General features: G+C 46.6%; 1 protein-coding gene across 7 annotated transcripts in view; it reads left to right on the top strand.

Moving 5' to 3' along the window:
• Positions 1–14,384: 14,384 nt before the first annotated feature.
• LOC140398586 (TANK-binding kinase 1-binding protein 1-like) overlaps positions 14,385–20,762 on the top strand; it is a 169,572-nt gene continuing 163,194 nt past the window's right edge. For 4 of the 7 annotated variants that reach the window (XM_072487410.1, XM_072487409.1, XM_072487412.1 and 1 more), the window contains exon 1: positions 14,385–14,641. The gene's annotated coding sequence lies outside the window, so the exon portion shown is untranslated. Of the gene's footprint in view, positions 14,642–14,865; positions 14,946–15,551; positions 15,602–20,762 lie in introns of those variants that run through there. The other 3 variants (XM_072487414.1, XM_072487415.1, XM_072487413.1) reach the window with 3 other exon arrangements.

Raw genomic sequence — 20,762 nt, 5'->3', positions numbered from 1 at the left:
CAAAGCATAAGGCATTCTTTTGTCTCTCCTTACAAGATGTTCTTTGACTTGTTTAGCCAGATCCAAACACAGTACCCCTCAGAAATTAGTTACACCCCAGGGGTCCTTCAAACATAAACAATATTCCATTAGCTATCTATCCGTAAACAGGTAAATGGAAGGGCAGCACGATGGCACAGTGGGTTAGCCCTGCTGCCTCACGGCGCCGAGGTCTCAGGTTCGATCCCGGCTCTGGGTTACTGTCCGTGTGGAGTTTGCACATTCTCCCCGCGTTTGCGTGGGTTTCGCCCCCACAACCCAAAAAATATGGGCGCGATTCTCCGATATTGAGGCCAAGTGTTCGCGCCGTCGTGAACGCCGTTGCGTTTCACGACGGCGTGAACAGGGCCCGGTCACAACCCATTCCGGCCCCCATAGGGGGCCAGCATGGCACTCGAGCGGTTCACGACTCCAGCCTCCTTGCGCGGCGCCAAATGGGTGCCGCGCCAACCCGCGCATGCGCAGTTGGGACAGTTCAATCCTGCGCATGCGCAGTTGGGGCAGTTCAATCCTGCGCATGCGCAGTTGGGCCGCGCCATCCTGTGCATGCGAGGGGAACGTCTTACGTGCGTCGGCCCCGACCCGGGGGCCGACCCGGCCGGTAAGTAGGCCCGGGGGGGGGAGAGGCCAGCCCGCCGATCTGTGGGCCCCGATCGCGGGCCAGACCCCATCGGAGGCACACCCCCCAGTGAAGGAGCCTCCCCCCCCCCACAGGCCGCTCCCCGAGCGTTCCCGCAGAGTTCCCGCCGGCAGCGACCAGGAGTGAATGGCGTCGGCGGGACTCTGTCGTGTCGGAGCGGCCGCTCGGCCCATCCGGGCCGGAGAATTGGCAGCCCCGCTGATTCCAGCGGCCCACGGCCAGGGCCGCGCCAAACGCGCCGGCGCAAACGGCGCCGATTCCCCGCACCTCGGAGAATCACGCGCCGGCGTCGCGGCGTCATGGCGCGGCTGCGGCGATTCTCCGGCCCGGCGCGGGGCTCGGAGAATCGCGCCCAATGTGTAGGGTAGTCTAAATTGTCCCTTAATTGGAAAAAATGAATTGGGTACTCTAAATTTTAAAAAAATAGAGGAAAAAAAAAGAAAAAAGAAAAAAGGGAAATGGTTCTCAAGATCCATCAGCAGAACACTTCACCTGTAAATCAATGATGACTTCACTTTTAGGATACCTTAATCACAGCTCGAGCAGTCATACTGCCGGTATGCATCTTAACCAAGGTTTTAATAACATTACTTCAAAAAATATAAAATACGACACTTTCTTACATTCATCACAATAGGGACAAATGAATGAGGAGAAAGTAGCCTGTTGGCCACCTCGAGCCTGGTCCAGCATTCAATAACATTGTGGCTGATCTAACTGTGACCTCAACTCCACATTATACCTACCCCTGATAACCTTTGACTCCATTGTTAGTCAAGAACCTGTCTATATCTGCCTTAAAAATATTAAACAACCCTTGTCCCACCACTCTTTGAGGGACAGAGTTCCAAAGACAGACTACGCTCTGGGGGAAAGCATTCTCCTAATCTCGGTCTTAAACGGGAATTGCCTTATTATGTAAACTGTGTCCCCTAGTTCCAGTCTCTCCCACAAGAGGAAACATCCTTTCATCATCCCCTTGTCAAACTCCCTCAGGTTCTTTTATGTTTCAATGAGATCATCTCTCATTTTTCGAAACTCCAAAGGCTACAGACCCAACCTGTGCAACATTTCCTCATAAAAATCCCCTACCCCCCCATCCCAGGTATCAGTCAAGTCAATCTTCTCTGAATGGCTTCTATTAGATGTATATCCTTTGTTAAATAAGGAGATGTATAATGAGGGAGTGCTGCATTGTCTGAGACGCTGCCTTGTTAATGAGGCATTAAAATGAGGTCTTAATTGGCCTCTCTAAAGTGGACGTAAAGGTTCCCATGCCAGAATCTTCAAAGAAGAGCAGGGGAGAAATCCCGAGTGTCCAAGCAAGTATTCATGGGGGGGTGGGGGCTAGCTCCTGTTGCCTCATGGCGGCGAGGACGCGGGTTTGATCCCAGCCCCAGGTCACTGTCCGTGTGGAGTTTGCACATTCTCCCCGTGTCTGCGTGGGTCTCACCGCCACAACCCAAAGGCCTGCAGATAGGTGGATTGGCCACGTTAAGTTGCCCCTTAATTGGAAACATGAAAAAAAAATGTTGTAGTCAGTTAAACAACATTATTAAAACAAACTATCTGGTCATTGTCACATTGTCATTTGTTGACGTTTGCTGTGTCAGGTTGGCTACCCTGTTTCTTGCATGACAGGACTGACTGTATTTCATTAAAAGTATCTCATTGGCTATAAAGCACTTTTGAGACACCCTGAGGCAAATACAAGTCTTTTTGCAACCTGTGAATAATCACGTTTACAAGTGGTAACAACGTAGTGAGTGGTACATTGGAAAGCAGTCACACTTCAAGAACTACAGATGAAAAGATTCTTAAACTTGGCTTTTGCAGTTTGTCAGTTGAATCCCATGGAGTGGCTGGTAGCGTACCCCAACAGGCCTGACTGGTTTCATTGATATTTTAATCTTGGTGCAATCAGAATCATACTACTGTTGCAGGGATGGTGTGAGGGAGGGTTTCAGGTACGTGGATAATTGGAGCACATTCTGGGGAAGGTGGGACCTGTACACACAGGACGATTTGCACCTGAACCAGAGGGGCACCAATATCCTGGGAGGGAAATTTGCTATGGCTCTTCGGGGGGGGGGGGGTTTAAACTAATTTGCCAGGGGGCTGGGAAAACGAGCTGTAGTCCAGAAGCCAGTGTTGGGAGTAGTGAGGTACTGAGGAGGGTATCAAGGTCACAGTAGTGTACCGCAGACAGAAAGGTGAGTTGAAGTGTGTCTACTTCAATGCAAGGAGCATCCGGAATAAGGTAGGTGAACTTGGAGCTTGGATTGGTACTTGGTACTACGATGTTGTGGCCATTATGGAGACATGGTTAGAACAGGGACAGGAATGGTTGTTGGAAGTTCCAGGGTATAGATGTTTCAGTAAGAGTAGGGAAGCTGGTAAAAGAGGTGGAGGAGTAGCATTGTTAATCAAGGATAGTTTAACGGCTGCAGAAAGGCAGTTTGAAGGGGATCTGCCTACTGAGGTAATATGGGCCGAAGTTAGAAATAGGAAAGGAGCGGTCACATTGTTAGGAGTTTTCTATAGGCCCCCAAATAGTAATAGAGATGTGGAGGAAGAAATTGCAAAACAGATTATGGATAGGTGTGGAGGTCTCAGGGTAATTGTCATGGGTGACTTTAACTTTCCAAATATTGATAGGAACCTCTATAGGTCGAACAGTTCGGATGGGGCAATTTTTGTGCAGGAGGGTTTCCTGACACAATATGTGGATAGGCCGACAAGAGGGGGCCACATTGGATTTGGTACTGGGTAATGAACCGGGCCAAGTGTTAGATTTGTTTGTGGGAGAGCACTTTGGAGATAGTGACCACAATTCGGTGTCTTTCACTATTGCAATGGAGAGAGATAGGGCCATACGGCAGGGCAAGGTTTATAATTGGGAGGGGTAATTATGATGCGATTAGGCAAGAATTAGGGAGCATAAGATGGGAACAGAAACTGTCAGGGAAAGGTGGAGCTTGTTCAAGGAACAAATACTGCGCATCCTTGATAGGCATGTCTCTATCAGGCAGGGAGGAAATGGCCGTGTGAGGGAACCATGGTTCACAAAAGAGGCTGAATGCCTTGTCAAGAGAAAAAAGGAAGAGTATGTAAGGATGAGAAAACAAGGTTCAGTAGAGTCGCTTGAGGGTTACAAGGTAGCAAGGAATGAGCTGAAAAAAGTGCTTAGGAGAGCTAGGATGGGGCATGACAAGTCCTTGGCGGGTCGGATCAAGGAAAACCCCAAGGCTGTTTACTCTTATGTGAGAAATAAAAGAATGACCAGGGTGAGGGTAGGGCCGGTCAAGGACAGTAGTGGGAACTTGTGCATGGAGTCAGAAGAAATAGGAGAGGGGTTGAATGAATACTTTCCTTCAGTGTTCACAAAGGAGAGGGGCCATGTTTTTGAGGATGAGAGTATGATTCAGGTGGGTAGGCTGGAGGAGATAGATGTTCTGAGGAAGGATGTATTAGCAATTTTGAAAAACCTGAGGGTCGACAAGTCCCCTGGGCCAGATGGGATATATCCAAGGATTCTTTGGGAGGCAAGGGATGAGATTGCAGAGCCTTTGGCTTTGATCTTTGGGTTCTCGCTGTCCACGGGGATAGTGCCAGAGGACTGGAGAGTGGCGAATGTTGTTCCTCTGTTCAAAAAAGGGAATAGGAATGACCCTGGTAATTATAGGCCAGTTAGTCTTACTTCGGTGGTCGGGAAGATAATGGAAAAGGTCCTGAAGGATAGGATTTATGACCATTTGGAAAGATGCAGCTTGATCCGGGATAGTCAACACGGATTTGTGAAGGGTAGGTCTTGCCTCACAAATTTGATTGAATTCTTTGAGGCGGTAACTAAGTGTGTACATGAAGGTAGAGCAGTTGATGTCGTATACATGGATTTTAGTAAGGCGTTTGATAAGGTTCCCCACGGTTGGCTCATAAAGAAAGTAAGAAGGTGTGGGATAGAGGGAAATTTGGCCAATTGGATAAGTAACTGGCTATCACATAGAAGACAGAGGGTGGTGGTGGATGGAAAATTTTCAGACTGGAGACCAGTTACCAGCGGTGTACCACAGGGATCAGTGCTGGGTCCTCTGCTATTTGTGATTTTTATCAATGACTTGGAGGAGGGGGCTGAAGGGTGGGTCAGTAAATTTGCTGATGACACCAAGATTGGTGGAGCAGTGGATGAGGTGGAGGGCTGTTGTAGGCTGCAAAGAGACATTGGTAGGATGCAGAGCTGGGCCGAAAAATGGCAGATGGAGTTTAACCCTGATAAGTGCGAGGTGATTCATTTTGGTAGAAAAAATTTGAATGTGGCTTACAGGGTCAACGGCAGGGTTCTGAGGCATGTGGAGGAACAGAGAGATCTTGGGGTTCATGTCCACAGATCTCTGAAGGTTGCCACTCAAGTGGATAGAGCCGTGAAGAAGGCTTATAGTGTGTTAGCGTTTATTAACAGAGGGCTTGAGTTTAAGAGCCGCGGGGTTATGCTGCAACTATACATGACCCTGGTGCGACCACATTTGGAGTATTGTGTGCAGTTCTGGTCACCTCATTATAGGAAGGATGTGGAAGCATTGGAAAGAGTGCAAAGGAGATTTACCAGGATGCTTCCTGGTTTGCAGGATAGGTCTTATGAGGAAAGGTTGAGGGAGCAAGGGCTTTTCTCTTTGGAGAGGAGGAGGATGAGAGGCGACTTAATAGAGGTTTATAAGATAATGAGGGGGATAGATAGAGTGGATGTTCAGAGACTATTGTAGCTGTTACAAAGGGGCATAACTATAAGTTTCAGGGTGGGAGATATAGGAGGGATGTCTGAGGTAGGTTCTTTACTCAGAGAGTGGTTAGGATGTGGAATGGACTGCCTGCTGTGATAGTGGAGTCAGACACTTTAGGAACTTTCAAGCAGTTATTGGATAGGCACATGGAGCTCACCAGAATGACAGGGAGTGGGATAGCTTGATCTTGGTTTCGGACAATGCTCAGCACAACATCGAGGGCCGAAGGGCCTGTTCTGTGCTGTACTGTTCTATGTTCTATGTACAAATAGGGATAGCAACAAGAGTTTAACACATGGGTAGCAATATTGCCAGAGTGAAGATGATTTTGCACATAGGTTTTTTTTAAAATGGGTCATTTGTGTGAATGTCTTGCAATTTTAATCCTCCATAGACTGGATTTAGAATAGATGGGAATTAGAGTGAATGAGCAGGTTAGCTAGCATGGGCAGGGCAGGCAGGGCCGGCAGGGCAGGCAACAGGGCAAGAGAGACGAAATGCTCTTCAAAGTATGAGAAACTGTAGAGGTGTAAGTTAAAGGAGACAAAACTTAGGAAGAAACAATGATGAGGCACTTAAATTATGTCAATAGTTTTGAATCATTTTAGCAGCAAAGCACAATTCAAAGAATCAAAGTTGCTTTTCCAACTTTGAATGGTCCTCACAAAAATCTGTTATATTAAAAATTAATTGCATACCAGACAAAACACAGTAACCACCTGGTTTTAAATTCATTTTTCTTTAGATTTGTTTTTTGTTTCTTTCTCTTTAAATTTTTTTTTCCAATGAAAGGGCAATTTAGCCTGGCCAATTCACCTACCCTGCACATCTTGGGGTTGTGGGGGTGAGACCCACGCACACACGGGGAGAATGTGCAAACTCCACACAGACAGTGACCCGGGGCCAGGATTGAACCTGGGACCTCGGCGCCGTGAGGCAGCAATCCCAACCGTACCACCAGAGTCACCTAATCTGCACATCTTTGGACATTAAGGGGCAATATAGCATGGCCAATCCACCTAAGCTTCACATCTTTGGACTGTGGGAGGAAACCGGGGCACCCGGAGAAAATCCATGCAGACATGGGAGAACGTGCAAACTCCACACAGACAGTGACCCAAGGCCAGACCTGAATCCGGGTCCTTGGCGCTATGAGGCAATGGATGTGCAGTGGATATGAACTAAACTCACCACAGATAGTTATGATGTCGCCATTCAGTCTAAGCCCTGATTTAATAATGCTGCAAGTGTTAAATGTTGCCAACATTTCTCTCTGATATTGAAAATTAACTTTTACAGCTATGGGGTCGTATTCTTTTAGGTTTTAATTGCTGTTGAAGTTTTTAAAAGTACAATATTTTAAAGTACAAAATGCCTTTTGCAATTCTTTTCTGCCTCGTTTCTCACTTTCTTCATTCAATCTTATTTTCCTCTCTCTTTAGTTCTCTTTCTGAACATGATTTGACTTTGAATTCACCCACTCTCATTTTCACTTCCTTCTCTGTTTGACTGGTTGTGGAGATACAGAGTTGGCTACATTGGTCACTCAGCTCTGAGGTTCCCTGTGTCCCTCAGTGCGCCATTGTCAGCTCGCACTTTCAAAAATCTGCTGCACAAAAATTGCCAAATTCTAAACGTGCCAAGGAAATTGTACCAAATGGCAGAGGCTGTTAGTTGTACTGGGTTAGGTGTCAAGCGGTATGGGGAGAACACGAGAGAACGGCATTGAGTTAGAGGGTCAGCCATAATCATATTGAATGGAAAAGCAGGCTCGAGGGGCTGAATGGTCGACACCTGCTCCTATTTTCTTTTTTAAAATAAATTTAGCATACCCAATTCATTTTTTCCAATTAAGGGGCAATTTTAGCATGGCCAATCTACCTACATTGCACATCTTTGGCTTATGGGGGCGAAACCCACGCAAACACTGGGAGAATGTGCAAACTCCACATGGACAGTGACCCAGAGCCGGGATCGAACCTGGGACCTTGACGTCGTGAGGCAGCAGTGCTAACCACTGCGCCGCCATGCTGCCCTCTGCTCCTATTTTCTAAGTTCCTATGTTGCACTGGGAGAACAAAATCATCGTCCCATGTTTTCTAATGTGACCCAAACTTCAACTGAATTGCTCTTTTGTAATTCACGGAATTGCTCTGCTTACAGTTTTCAATAGCCGGACTGTGGGTTGCAAGCGGGGAACTCCACTACAACCATTATGGTACTTTAAAAATATTTTATTAGCTGCAAAGCAATCTGTAAGTCCTGAGGTTGCTATGCAAATGCAATTCTTTCTTTTTTCTTCTACATCTACAAAGAGATAATGCCTTCTCTCCGCTAAATCACCTGAAATCGGGTAAGGCAGCCGGGATAAAGGAGGGAATTTAAGCTGGGGTCTCCAGAAAGAATCATCAGTCTGTTTTCTCCCCTTAACATCTCAGTGAACTGCCCCATGAGGAGCTGTGACATTTAAATGATGGGGTGAGGGTCGTGCGGGTAAGATGGTTCAGATAATTAGGTGAATTAGATCACTTCCACTATTGCACCACCCAGAAGAGAAGTAGCAATACTTGCTTGGGCAGTAGATGGGGGACTGCTGAAGGAAAACTTACGAGATGATTGGCAAAAGATGAAACAGTAACGTGAGAGAAAAAGACATTTTACGCAGTGAATAATGACCTTCTATCCATCATAAGGTTAGAAGTGGGGATGTTTGCTGTTGGCTGCACTATGTTCAGCACCATTCATGACTCCTCAGATAATGAAGCAGTCCATGTCCAAAAGCAGCCAGACTTACACATTATCCAGGCTTGGGCTGGCAAGTGGCAAGTCACATTCGTGTCACACAAGTGCCACCAAGAGAGGATCTAACCATCGCTTCTTGACATTCAATGGCATTACCATCGCTGAATCTCCCACAATCAGCATCCTGGGGGTTACCATTGACCAGAAATTGAACTGGCTACAAGAGCAGGTCTTAGGCTGGGAATCCTACAGCGAGTAACTCACCTACCGACTCCCCAAAGCCTGTCCACCATCACCAAGGCACAGGTCAAGAGTGAGATGGAATACTCTCCACTTGCCAGGATGAGTGCAGCTCCAACAACATTGAAGAATCTCAACACCATCCAGGACAAAGCAGCCTGCTTTATTAATACCCCATCCACAGACATTCACTCCCTCTACCACTGACACACAGTGGCGGCCGTGTGTACCATCTACAAGAAGCCGGAACTCACCAAGGCTCCTTAGGCAGCACCTTCCAAACCCACAATCACCGCCATCTAGGTGGACAAGGGCAGCAGGTATCTGAGAACCACCTCTTGGATGTTCCTCTCCAAGTTACTCACCATCCTGATTTGGAAATATATTGCCGTTCTTTCACTGTCACTGGGTCAAATTCTTGGAACTCCCTCCCTAACAGCACTGTGGGTGTACCTGCACCTCAGGGACTGCAGCAGTTCAAGAAGGCATTTCATTACCACCTTCTCAAGGGAAATTAGACATGGACATTAAATGCTGGCCTGGCCATCAACGCCCAAACCCATCAATGAATAAATTCAAAAAGAGTGGTTAGGATATGGAATGCACTGCCTGAGAGTGTGGTGGAGGCAGATTTATTGATTGATTGATATTTATTGTCACACGTACCGAAGTACAGTGAGAAGTATTTTTCTGGGGCCAAGGGAACGTACACAGTACGTACATACATAGTAGACAAAAGAATAATCAACAAAGTACATTGATAATGGTGCATCAACAAATAGTGATTGGTTACAGTGCGGAACAAGGCCAAACAAGAGCAGCATAGGGCGTTGTGAATAGTGTTCTTACAGGAAACAGATCAGTCCGAGGGGGAGTCGTTGAGGAGTCTTGTAGCTGTAGGGAAGAAGCTGTTCCTATGTCTGGATGTGCGGGTCTTCAGACTTCTGTATCTTCTGCCTGATGGAAGGGTCTGGAAGAGGGCAAAGCCTGGGTGCGAGGGGTCTCTGATAATGCTGTCTGCCTCCCTGAGGCAGCGGGAGGTGTAGTCAGAATCAATGTGAGGGTGGCAAGCTTGTGTGATGCGTTGGGTTGAATTCACCACACTCTGCAGTTTCTTGCGACCTTGGGCCGAGCAGTTGCCATACCAAGCTGTAATGCAGCCAGATGGGATGCTCTCTATGGAACATCTGTCGAAGTTTATGAGAGTCGATGCAGACATGCCGAATTTCTTTAGCTTCCGTAGGAAGTAGAGATGTTGTTGGGCTTTCTTGACTGTTGCATCAACGTGAGTGGACCAGGATAGACTGTTGGTGATGGTGACCCCCCCAGGAACGTAAAGCAATCGACCATCTCCACTTCGGAGCCATTGATGCAAGGCGGGGGGGGGGGGGGGGGGGGGGGCGGCGGCTTCGTGCTACGCTTCCTGAAGTTGATGATATGTTCCTTGATCTTTCCAATATTTAGAGAGAGGTTGTTTTCGGTACACCATGCAACCAAGTGATCTCCGTTCTGTAGTCTCGCCGTTGTTTGAGATACGACCCACCACAGTCGTATCATCTGCAAACTTATAGATTGAGTTGGAGTTGAATCTCGCCACACAGTCGTGGAGTACAGTAGAGGACTGAGCACACATCCTCGCGGGGCCCCGGTGTTGAGGACTATTGTGGAGGAGGTGTTGTTACCTATCCCAACAGATTGCGGTCTGTTGGTGAGGAAGTCAAGGATCCAGCTGCACAGGGAGGGAATATCAAAAGTCAAATTGGATCATTATCTGAAAGGGAAAAATTCTCAAAGTTACAGGAATGACCGGGGGAGTTATACTAGATGACTTGCCCTTGCAGAGAGCCAGTACACACACTGCAGACCAAATGGCCTCCCTCTATGCTGTAACCATTCTATGATTCCATTGAAGTCAGCTGTGACTCAGGGTGGCACTGTAATCAAACCTGACACTGGTAGGTACAAGTTCCACTCTCAAAACTTGCACAAAAATTAGGGTTAGAGGAGTTCAGTAAAGTTACAAGTGCTGACTCTTATAAGAGATATTGAACTACAGCCTGGTCTCCCCTTCCAGGTGGAGGTAAAAAAAAAATATGGCACTCTTCAAGAAAAGCCAGGGAGCATTTCTCCTGGAGTTCTGCCTGGCAATTATCACTCAACCAACAGTTAACACAGACGTATTGATCTCTGCACTTTGTGGGACTTTGCTGTGTGCAGTTTCGAATGGCTGAACATTGTGCATGTATGCTGAAAACTAGAGAGTAAGGGTGATCCTTCGGAAATGGCTTATTCCCAAATTGTCATTCTGTTACTGAACAGGCTCAAGGGGCTGAATGGCTGACTGCTGTTCCCATCTTCTTAAAGTGTATTCTTTCATGTGACACTGGCAAGGCCAGTGTTTGTTGCGCATCCCTAATTGCCATGAACTGAATGGTCATTTCAGAGGGCAGTTAAGAGTGAACCATGTTACAGTGGATCTGGAGTCACATATAGAACAGACCAGGTAATGGCAGATTTCCTTCCCTAAAGGGCAATTAGCGAACCCAATGCAATTTTAGGACAACGATGATAGCTTCATGGTCGACCATTATTGAGACTCGCTTTCAATTCCACATTTTGAACACAGGGGGCGTCATTCTCCGACCCCCCCGCCGGGTCGGAGAATGGCCGTTGGCCGCCGTGAATCCGGCCCCCGCCCCCGCCGAAGTCTCCGGTACCGGAGATTGGGCGGGGGGCGGGAATCGGGCCGCGCCGGTTGGCGGGACCCCCCGCTCAATTCTCCGGCCCGGATGGGCCGAAGTCCCGCCCAGAAATTGCTTGTCCCACCGGCGTAAATCAAAGCTGGTATTTACCGGCGGGACCAGGCGGCGTGGGCGGGCTCCGGGGTCCTGGGGGGGGCGCGGGGCGATCTGACCCCGGGGGGTGCCCCCACGGTGGCCTGGCCCGTGATCGGGGCCCACCGATCCGCGGGCGGGCCTGTGCCGTGGGGGCACTCTTTCCCTTCCGCCTCCGCCACGGCCTCCACCATGGCGGAGGCGGAAGAGACTCTCCCCACTGCGCATGCGCGGGAAACTGTCGGCGGCCGCTGACGCTCCCGCGCATGCGCCGCATTTCCGCGCCAGCTGGCGGGGCAACAAACGCCATTTCCGCCAGCTGGCGGGGCAACAAACGCCATTTCCGCCTGCTGGCGGGGCGGAAATCCCTCCAGCGTCGGCCTAGCCCCTCAATGTTGGGGCTCGGCCCCCAAAGATGCGGAGCATTCCGCACCTTTGGGCCGGCGCGATGCCCGTCTGATTGGCGCCGTTTTTGGTGCCAGTCGGCGGACATCGCGCCGTTGGGGGAGAATTTCGCCCAGGATTAGTCCTGGGGACTGGAGAATTGCAAATGCGACACCATTGTTTAAGAAAGGGGCAAAGGATAATGCAGGAAACTGCAGGCCTGTCAGCCTGCCATCAATAGTGGGAAAACGGGCGGAGGCCATAATACGGGATGAGATAAATATCCATTTAGAGAAAAATAAGTTAATATTAGACAGTCAACATGGCTTCGTCAAGGTCAGATCATATCTGACAAATTTAAATTGAGTTCTTTGACAAAGTGTCATAGGCAGTGGATGAGGGTAGTGCCATGGTTGTTGTATATTTGGACTTTCAGAAAGCATTTGATACGGTGCCACATGGCAGTTTGGTTAGCAAATTAAAAATGTTTTGGATTGATGGGTCCTTGGCAGCGTGTATTAGAAGTTGGTTAAGAGATAGGAAACAGAGAATAGTTGGGAATAGATGGGCATTTCTCAGACTGGAGATGAGTTGAAAGTGGTGTTCCCCAGGGCTCAGTGTTGGGACTCTTGTTTTTTCTGATTTATATCAATGATTTAGAGGTGGGTTATGAGGGCAAAATCTCTAATTTTGCAGATGAGACTAAGCTCGGGAGAATAGTGAATTGCAAGGATGACACTGAACAACTTCAGAGGGACACTGATGAGTTGGTCCAGACACTTGGCAGATGAATCTCAATGCAGCGAAATGTGAGGTTATGCATTTTGGTAGAAGAAACATGGGGAGACAATATAGGGTCAATGGTACAGCTTTGAGGGGACTACGGGAGCAGCAGCGGGACCTTGGGGTTGAAGTGCATAATTCTCTGAAGATGGCCAGGCAAGTTGAAACAGTTGTAAAGAAGACTTATTGGATCCTTGGGTTTATAAATAGAGGCATAGAGTATAAATGCAAGGAAATGATGCTTGCATTTACACCTCGACAAATCATTTGTCAGACCACATTTGGAGTATCGTGTTCAGTTCTGTGCACCTCATTCAAGGAAGGAGACAGTGCAGAGGAGATTTACTAGAATCATACCAGGAATGAGGAATTTTAGATACAAGGAAAGATTGGAGAAATTGGGCTTGTTCTCCTTGGAGCAGAGACGATTAAGAGGTGGCCTTATTGAGGCGTGCAAAATTATCAACAATTTTGACAGGGTAGAGAAGGATATTCTGTTTCCACTAGTTGGTATGTCAGTGCCTAGGGAGTCACAATTTCAAGATGGTCAGCACAAAAGCCAGGAGTGAAAGTTTACTCAGAGAGTTGTTGGGGTTGTGATGCCTGGGAGAGCGGTGCAGGCAGATTCCAGAGGAGGTTTCAAAAGAGAGCTGGATATATATTTGAAAGGGATTAATTCAGAGGGCTGCGGAGATCGAGCTGGGAATGGGACTAGCTGCCGAGCTCTTTTGGGAGCCAATGTGGGCATAATGGGCCGAATGGCCTCCTTCTGTGCTGTAAATAATTAAAATCCCAATGTCTTTCATAGACTTTACAGAGCAGAAGGAGGCCATTCGGCCCATCGAGTCTGCACCGGCTCTTGGAAAGAGCACCCTACCCAAGGTCAACACCGCCACCCTATCCCCATAACCCAGTAACCCCACCCAACACTAAGGGCAATTTCGGACAGTAAGGGCAATTTATCATGGCCAATCCACCTAACCCGCACATCTTTGGACTGTGGGAGGAAACCGGAGCACCCGGAGGAAACCCACGCACACACGGGGAGGATGTGCAGACTCCGCACAGACAGTGACCCAAGCCAGAATCGAACCTGGGACCCTAGAGCTGTGAAGCAATTGTGCTATCCACAAGGCTACCGTGCTCCCGTCTTGGAGGGATTTGAACCCATGGCATTAGAGTATTAGCCTGGGCCTTTGAATTACTAGCCCAGTGGCATTATACTGTGCCACCATTTCAGATAGTGCCTGGCCTGGCGTCTATTTTCAAAATGTTCTTTTAATTTCAGGATTTCAACATGCAGTTTTCTCTATATTTTTTAACCTCTATTTCGGATAGGTATTGTACACCGTGGGGCAGGCGGGGTTTAACTGCAGCCTTTCAACCCCAGGAAACACAAGCTTAAGACCTGGTCAAGATGTCTGAATAAACCACCGCCGTTGAAAAGAAAAATGAATGGAACCACACCTAGGTAGAAAGAAGACTATAAATTATGGGTCTTTTGGTGCGGTGAAATCGCTAACAGATCAAATGATTCAAATCCTTTGTTTTAACAGATGGAGGAATACTTTGAGTAGCCAACGACCCCCTCCTCGGACCACAATCTCTGTTACCCCAACAGTTCAAAAAAAACATTTGAACCATAGCATTTTTTTTAAAACCTGAACTGGCTCAGGAAACAATGCATTAATGAATGGCCCGTCTCTTTGTGTTTTAAAAGGGGCACTGTCTCCGTGGAGAAAGTGTTTGGTAAAGCAAGATAAGGGACAGAGATAGACAGCACAGGGTGCAAGGTAAATCTCTGACCCACGGTAACTAAAGAAGGATTCGAAGGATGTCCCCTCCTTGAAGGTGAACGAGTGTTTCGATTTGACGATTGCATAGGCGTGCCAATCTGTTTCCTCTTTGTGTCTGTGTGTGTGCGCCCCCTTCTTAATTCGGAGTGGGCAAGGCCGTTTTAAGGGAGAGGTTGCCAACCAGCATCTCGCTCCTGGAAATCCCTGATGTAAACAAACCGCCCACTTGTATCAGGATGCGAAGATGGCAGCGGGCAGCCCGAGCGATCTTTTCACAGCACGGCCTTTGCCAAGCAGTCGGGGAAGTCAGAGCTCCCACAGATAAACATCATCGCGGCTGCTGATGTGCCTCGCCCGGGACCCCCCTCGGGGCTGTCACCACCAGCGAGTCTGCCGTCTTTAGAGGTAAACTGCAACTGAGAAAAGTGTTGCCAGTGTGGAGCCGTTACGGTGGAGGTGGTTGGGGGGGTGGGGGGGGGGGGGGGGGGGGATACAAAGATACAAAGAGAAGCTTTCTATTTGTTACACATCCGATGAATGATACTGTACTGTAACTGTGGAGGTGTTTAATTTGCGCCACCCTGTGGTCCGTCTGCGGGCAGTGAAATTGCAACATTGTCCGTCTGGATGTAACTTACAAAGAGGCTGGTCAGAGTCAGACCGCCTGCCACAGCTAGATGAGGGAGGGTGCCAGGGCAGCCAGCAACACGTGAGTTGAACCTTTCACAAAACCTACAGAGCAACCAGATCAGAACAGCAGTCTGGAGTGACAGGGAACCAGCATCTCTCCCGTCCTTCAGATCACACACACACAAAAAGCTCAGCCATATTTTTTTCTCCCTCTCTGTCTCTATCTCTCTTTCTCTCTGTCTGAAGGCTTTATTCGGATCCAATGCATTGAATGCCAACCCCCTCCCCCCCCCACCCCGCTCGAACCGTGCAGTCCAGCATTCACCTTTACACTCCAGGGAGTTTCACAATTGCTCTTTAATGTACGTTTTAATTTGACAACCGGGATTTTAAAAGTCGGCAATGACCACCCCCCCCCCCCCCCCCCCCGCCTTCCTTGTGAAGCTGTTAAAGGCGAGATACGGGGTGGAAGCAAGTGCGCAGGCGTTCTAAACGCCGAGCTGGAGTTTCTGTCCTGTTCATGTTGTCGAGCATCCAGTTTTATTGTTTTTTAAAACATATTTAGAGTACCCAATTCTTTTTTTTTCCAATTAAGGGACAATTCAGTGTGGCCAATCCACCTAACCAGCACATCTTTGGGTTGTGGGGTTGAGACCCACGCAGACACAGGGAGAATGGGCAAATGCCACACGGACAGTGACCCGGGACTGGGATGGAACCCGGGTCCTCCGCGCCGTGAGTTTTATTGTTTTGTAAAATCTGATGGACAAAATAATTATTTCTGTTCGTGGGATCACATCTTGTGTATGTGTTTGTCACTGACATCCAAACATTCAAATGCAATTTTTAGTTTCTTTAACATAAGTTGTTAATATCTGTCACTTATAAAGAGTTAAGCAGCATTAGATACATTCCAACTTTGTATTAATTTATGTGGCATTGATGGACCTCTTGGAATAAATTTAATTTGTAAACGTTTCTCGAGCAAGAATCTATAGGATCCTCAAATGATTTCATTTTAAAAGTTAGTGTTCTAGCCAAACTAATATCATCATAAAAAATGTCACATTATTTTTCTTTTAAGAATATACTGTACATGGGGGGGGGGGGGGGCGACACGATGGCGTAGTGGTTGTCACTGCTGCCTACGGCGCTGAGGACCCGGGTTCGATTTCTGCCCCGGGTCGCTGTCCGTGTGGAGTTTGTACATTCTTCCTGTGTTTGCGTGGGTCTCAACCCTGCAACCCAAAAGATGTGAAGGGTAGGTGGATTGGCCACATTAAATTGCCCTTAATTGGAATAAAATGAATTGGATACTCTAAGTTTTAAAACATTTTTAAAAAATCTATCTGTATGTGTGTGTATCTGTTTGCGTACATTAGTGTGTGTGTACTTATTTGTGTCTACAACTGTTTGTATGTATTTGTGTGTGTGTGTCTGTATCTGTGTATCTATCCGTGTGTATGTGTGTGTGAGTGTATCTTTTTCTATGTGTATCTATTTGTGTATCTATTTGCGAGTGTGTACTTATTTGTATGTGTATCTATTTGTGTGCGCATCTATTCTTGTGTGTGCATCTATTTGTGTGCGTGTATCTTATAGAATCATAGAATTTACAGTGCAGAAGGAGGCCATTCGGCCCATCGAGTCTGCACCGGCTCATGGAAAGAGCACCCTACCCAAGGTCAACACCTCCACCCTATCCCCATAACCCAGTAACCCCACCCAACACTAAGGGCAATTTTGGACACTAAGGGCAATTTATCATGGCCAATCCACCTAACCTGCACATCTTTGGACTGTGGGAGGAAACTGGAGCACCCGGAGGAAACCCACGCACACACGGGGAGGATGTGCAGACTCCGCACAGACAGTGACCCAAGCCAGAATCGAACCTGGGACCCGTGAAGCAATTGTGCTATCCACAATGCTACCGTGCTGCCCTGGATCTATTTGTATGTATCTGTGTATGTCTATTTGTGTGCGTATCCATTTGTGTGTGTCTATTTCTGTGTCTGTGTATTTATGTGTGTCTATTTGTGTGTGTGTGTATTTGTGTGTGTGTATATATCTATTTGTGTGTACATCTATTTGTATGTGCATCTATTTGTGCGTATTTGTGTGTGTCTATTTGTGTCTATTTGTATGTGCATGATGGCAAAGTGGTTAGCACTGCTGTCTCACAGCTTCAGGGTCCCGGGTTCAATTCCGACCTCGGGTGACTGTCTATGTAGAGTTTGCACTTTCTCCCTGTGTCTGCATGGGTTTCCTCTGAGTGCTCCAGTTTCCTCCCACAATCCAAAGATGTGCAGGTTAGGTGGATTGGCCATGCTAAATTGCCCCTTCATGTCTAAAAGGTTAGGTGAGGTTACGGGGATAGGGTGGAGGGGAGGGCTTAAATAGGGTGCTCTTTCCAAGGACCGGTACAGACTCGATGGGCTGAATGGCCTTCTTCTGCACTGTAAATTCTATGATTCTATGATTTGTGTGTGTATCTATTTATGTGCATTTGTGTGTGTCTATTTGTGTGTGTGTATCTATTCGTGTGTATTTGTTTTTGTCTATTTGTGTGTATTAGTGTGTGTATCTATTTCCGTGTGTGTATCTATTTGCGTATGTCTATTTGTGTTTGTGTGTAGGCTCAGGATCTGCTATGATGTTTTCCACCACTGGATATTCTATTCATTCTCAGCCAGGGCCCATGTAACTGTACCCAGCATGGCTCAGTCCATTCCCCCATTTGGGAGTGGGAGGGGTTAGAAAAATTGAGTGGGGGGGGGGAAGAATAGACAGAATTTCCAACGTAACATTGAGATGATAAATTGGTCTAAGCCCCAAGGATTGTCATCCTTGTCCAACAATTAAAATTCCATGGCTAAAATCATTGTGAATTAATAACTTGGAACTTAATGATTTATTTGCTGCACATGACCTTTGTGCAACTAGGAATGAAAACAACATAAGTACAGCCAGAGCATTAAATCATGATATCCCCCAGGGAGGCATCTCCCTATAATAATTTTTGGTTATTTGATGTACTGAAGTATGGATGTGAATATTGAAAAAGAAATGCGACTTGTCACCATCTGAACCGATCTAATTCAATATCCCCAATATTCTCCCCGCCACCTCAGGACTTGAACACATTATGTAAGCTGAGATTTCAGTGCAACACTGAGGGAGTGCTTACATTGCCAGAGTGAGATGTTAAACTGAGGCCCTTTGTCTGCTGTCTCGGGTAGACTTAAAAGATCCTGCCACATACTTTTGAAACAGAGTGGAGAACCCACTAGTGTGCTAGTGGATAGTCCTTCCTCAACCATGACCACAAAAACAGTTGTTCTGGAAATGTATCCCATTGTTTGTGGGAACGTGCTGTGTGCAAATGAGTTGCCTAAATAGCACAAGAGTTTGCACTTCAATGGAACTTAAATTGGCTGTGAGGTATTTTGAAATGCCAGGGGAATGGGAAAGGCTCCAAATCAATGCAAGTCTTTCACATGAGTAACACCTATTTTAGTTTTTCTCCAAAACTTTTGAGTCTAGTTGTAATTTCATCAGGAGCAATTGCCCTCTGATAATTTGTCCATCCTTCCGATGTAAAATCAAACTTTGAATGTTAGCTTTGATTATTGCTATTAAACCTTGGGAGAAGACATCTCAATCAGTGTATTTGTTGTGGCATTGGGGAACAACAAACTGTGACTGGGCTTGAATTACATAGACCTGAAATCCCTGTATTCCCTTAACTGAGGAATTCCCTCCCTAAACCTCTTCATCTCTCAACCTCTCTCTCTCCGCCTTTCAGGTCCCCCTTTAAGATGTTCCTTAAAACCTGCCTCTTTGACCAAACCTCTTATCACCTCTTTATGTGGCTCAGTTTCACATTTTGTTTGATAATCACTCCAGTGAAGCAGCTTGGGAATGTTTTACTACTTTAAAGTGCTATATACATGCGAGTTGTTGTTACGAAAACAATGACGTGAACTTGGAAGACCATAAATTTATAAAATAATTTTTTTTAAACCATCAGTGTCAAGTCTCAAAATATCAGGCTATGTCTCTTCAGTTGAAAACTTTATGAACATTTTATATTTTAACCTAACTCACTAGGCGGGAAGCCCATGCGATCAGATGGAATTCAGATTTTTCACTGTGTTGATATTGTCTTCAGTGGAGGGTAAAATTGGTAGGGTATAAAACCCACATTCAACCTCTGTTGTCAGTGTCCCTTCGGCTGGTTCGGCTACAATTTCTGCCAATCCCTGAGTATAACACGTCAGGTGTGACCCTTCATTTGACTGACTTGCTGTGCCAGTACTCTGTGCCATACTCTGCATAGTGTCAACTTTTAAAAACGTTATTCCTCCGTGGAATATGGGTATCAGTGGCTAGTAGGTCAACATTTATTGCCCATCCCTAATTGCCCTTATGAAGGTGGTGCTGAACTGCCTTATTGCACTCCATGTTATGCAGGTGTACGCACAATGCTGTTATGTAGCGAGTTCCCGGTGTTTCACCCAGTGACAGTGGATCATGGTGGAATGGTCATATAGTTCCAGATCAGAGTGGCATGTGGCTAGGAGGGGAAGATGCAGGTTGTGGTGTTCCCATATGTTTGCTGGGCCTGTCCTTCTAGTTGGTAAAGGTCTTAGGTGCCTTTGACACTCAGTGGCAGCCGTGTGTACCATCTACAAGATGTACTGCACCAACTTGTAAAAGATCCTTTGACAGAACCTTCCAAACCTGCAGCTTTCTGCCACCCAGAAGGACAAAGGCAGCAGACGAACGGGAACAGCACCACGTGGAAGCTCCCTTCCGAATCACGCACCATGCTGACTTGGAAATGTATCACCATTTCCTCATTGTCGCTGGATCCGAATCCTGGAACACCCTCTGTAACAGTGCTATGCACGTACCCCCACCACATGAACAGCAGCGGGTCAAGAAGGTGACTCACCGTCACCATATGGGATGATTAGAAATGGGCAATAAATGCTGGCCTTGCCAGAGATGTTCATATCTCACGAGTGAATGAAAAAGGACCTACACTGTTATAGGTGCAGAGTCTGGCGCTGAAGACCCGGGTTCAAATCCCGGCCCTGGGTCACTGTCCGTGTGGAGTTGGCACATTCTCCCCATGTCTGTGGGGGTTTCACCCCCACAACCCAAAAGATTTGCAGATTATGTGGATTGGCCACGCTAAATTGCCCCTTAATTGGAAAAAAAAATAATTGGGTACTCTAAATTTATTTTTAAAAATAGGTGCAGAGTCCTATAGTTATGAAGTATTTGACGCAGTATGGCTGTCTTTATCCTTATATTGTCCTTTAATGCTGATAAATATTCCGTTATTTTTTGGTGTTCATTGACTGTAAAATTACTTCAGATTGTGATGCACAAAGCTTTCGTCAAATAAATCTTATAATCCAGTAGTGCGGATTATCAGTCAATTCTGTCAATCTGGTGCCTTAGATTCACGACTTCCTTTGAATTTTTTGATTCAATTCTATAACTGTTTATTTCTAAATATTTTCTTATGTTTTTAATAAGAACTATTTTTCTTTGTTCTATTTAACTAGTGACCCACCATGCGCATCCTTTAACTATCTTCTGAATTAAGCTTCTGAAGATTAATTTATTGTCAGGAAATACGTTCTGCACACTTTACCAAACTCAAAGACTGATATAAAGTTCAAATACACATGGAGGAAAGAATTAGACATACATACATTTATATAGCGCCTTTCATGACCTCAGGCCATCCCAAAGTGCTTTAAGCCAATGTCAAGCTTTTGAAGTGTAGTCTCTGTTGTGATGTAGCAAACCTGGCAGTGAATGTGTGCACAGCAGCTCCCACAAACAACAGTTTGATAATGAGCAGATAATCTGTTTC

Source organism: Scyliorhinus torazame, chromosome 21, assembly GCF_047496885.1.
Source record: "Scyliorhinus torazame isolate Kashiwa2021f chromosome 21, sScyTor2.1, whole genome shotgun sequence".
In the NCBI taxonomy this organism is placed as follows: domain Eukaryota; kingdom Metazoa; phylum Chordata; class Chondrichthyes; order Carcharhiniformes; family Scyliorhinidae; genus Scyliorhinus; species Scyliorhinus torazame.
Note: the sequence above shows the minus strand (reverse complement) of the source record. Positions and strands in the feature narration are given on the sequence as shown.